Source organism: Artemia sp. Qi Xiang Cuo, unplaced genomic scaffold (assembly GCF_049724085.1).
Source record: "Artemia sp. Qi Xiang Cuo unplaced genomic scaffold, ASM4972408v1 HiC_scaffold_2963, whole genome shotgun sequence".
NCBI lineage: Eukaryota > Metazoa > Arthropoda > Branchiopoda > Anostraca > Artemiidae > Artemia > Artemia sp. Qi Xiang Cuo.
Genome location: NW_028300359.1, coordinates 28,301 through 31,130, shown reverse-complemented (window position 1 = coordinate 31,130; position 2,830 = coordinate 28,301).

The following is a 2,830-nucleotide window of genomic DNA, read 5'->3' as shown; positions in this document are numbered from 1 at the left end:
TTACAGACAAAAACGTTATAAAACTGTCTAAAGTACCTAGAAATTCGAAAAGAATTGAAAAGCTGAAAAATCTGAATAGACAAACCGGCTTATAAGATAATGACAGTTAATGACAGAAGTGTGTTCGAAATGGAACCAAAGTTTTAAAACAAAATATATATAGTTGTATATGGGAAAAGTTATATATTTGTAATAAATGTAATTGAGAAAATATCTACTGTTATAAATACTAGTCTATACCGTGTTTTGTTTTAAAAATGCTTTAAGTTTTAACCAGTAGTATAATAACATATCTAGTTTTGCAACTTAAATACCTGTGTAAGTTATTACACAATGCTTATTTATATATACGTTGTTTTAATTTACTTTAAATTTTAACTAGTGATTTAATGTTATATGTAAATGTTTGACCTCGAGTCAAAGTATTAATAATTTTTTTATTGTAAAATAATCTGTTTAGTATCAAGTTTGAAAGAATAATCCAGCAAGAAACATGATGTTTCGATTTAAGCGGGATATTATTTTGGGGTAATTAAAAGAGAGAAAAGTAAATAAAAGTAATTAAACTGAGTTACGAAATTAACTCAGTTGAAATACGAAATTGAGTGTTTCTTTCTACTATATATGTAAAATTTTATACTTTATATGTATACTAATGTGGATATTTATTTTAGAAACAGCCTTAGCTATTTTTTTTTGGAAATCAAATTTTTCGTAACATCCTTTTGGATCCATTTTTCCTTCAATCATATTTTGACACATTTTTGGGAAGTAACAAATTTTGAAGACACTTCAAATATATCCTGATACTATCATCTCATGCTCGATCAACTGATATTTTGGAAACTATAGCAGTATTACAGACTTTACTACAAGTTCGTCAGAAAGTGAGATAAAATCACAGCTTAATTTAGGCCTAGAGAATGTGCTACATAGCCCAAATGGCTTATGTTATTGAAATATGTGAAAATACTTTGTGCTGGAAAAATATGTGAAAATTTAAAAATCAATTATGTTATATGTAATTTACCCAAGGCATTTCTAAAACGAAAAATAAACAGTATATTAACCACATCACACAGATAAATTAAATTATTAATGGGAATAAAATTTAAACTCAAATAATTCATAAACTTTTCTAATATAAATAGAAATCTAATTTAAGCAAAACCACTAATATTATGTTTAAGCCGCTTGGGGTCAAGTTAAAACAGAAGATGCATATGAAGAAGGATAAAAGAGTAATTTTCAGTCCTAGAGACAGAGAAAAAGAGAAACAAAGATGAATTTCAAATTGAAATCCTTCGACAAAAAAGAACATGGCCTATATTGGACCAGAAACATAACCCTAGAGAAACCCATTGAGGGTAGATGCACATAATGACTCAAAGATGGCCGAAAAAAAACTGTAAACGAAATTAAGTTGTTTTAAAAGCAAAATATTGAAAATTGGGACAATTCTTCTTTAAATGGGGAGTATTGTGGTAAAGCTTTCTAATTTAGTTAATTATTAATTTAGTAAAAATATATAAGACGCAAATATGAAGTTTTGAAATACCACTTTGTTATTAAGATAAGGAGCATATCTTGCCAAGCTCTGTTTAACGGGAAATTGAGAAATTAACACTTCCTAACGATTACGTGGGAAGGTGTGGTTGATAAAAATGTATAAAAGATACATTTTATCGGAAGGAGGGATCTTATACTAACTTTATGCCGGACTGACCTCTGGTCCGTTGTCTTTAGAAATACCTTGGAATTTTGTCTTATAATTGTAATTGTCTAAGTATCTTATTATATAATATTGTTGTTTTTGAGACTTGTGGTCTACTTGGGGCAGCCAGTCCCAGTAGCATATCTATATCTGTAATTACTATGTGTAAATTGAATAAAAGTATTGTGTTTTAGACAACCTCTCTACGATCTACCTTTAGCCCTCGAACATACCCAGTCGGTACGCCTTATTAGTTCGGTCATATCCTAAGGCACGCTACCAAAATTTAATTACCTTAGGGCCAGAGTTTGTCTCCCCTATAAAGGGAGAATAAAGGCATCTACGACTAAAACACCCAAATACCATAAAATACACTTCACAACACTTAGACGTTAGAAAAAGTTCAAAAGATAAATCAACAAACCAAGTTGTTTAGGTTGATTTTTGGTACCCTGTTGACAGATGTTATGTCAAACATCCAGCTGCATGAAAAATGTCGCTCTATCTTACTTCCTAGAGATATAATAGGAGATAGATTGAGATGCTCGAGAAACGATTTATAGATAAAATGTAATCAATTCACTACGTCCAGAAGATGCAAAATATCTCGATTATAATTACTAAATCCTCCTCTCTTATTCTTTTTCCAACTAGAATGGAAAAATTGGCAACTTTCAAAATTTTGAAATATTTTAGTTTTTTCGAGAAATGTTTCACAAATTCCTAACACATGTGTTGACGATTCTTTCAAAAAATCCTGCAAAAATTCTAGGCTTCTATTTAACCCTATACAATTCTTAAATGACACTCGTTTTGATTGATAATTTAACAGTGCAAGAATAAGAAAACATAAATATTTATTTTAGGTTCATTTTAATGATCTAGAAAACCGTTATATTGTGAAGAAAAGTTAAGAATATATTTATTTATATAACGAATATCCTATTTCTAGTTCCTCAAGTCTACCAGTGGGATTTTCTAAAATACAAGTTATACATATTCAAAACACAACAAAAACTTGTTTGTCACGTCAGTGCTCCGATATAAATAAAAATGAAGAAACAAAAAATAAAAAAAAACAAAAAATATAAAAAAAAAGTACATTAATATTTCTTT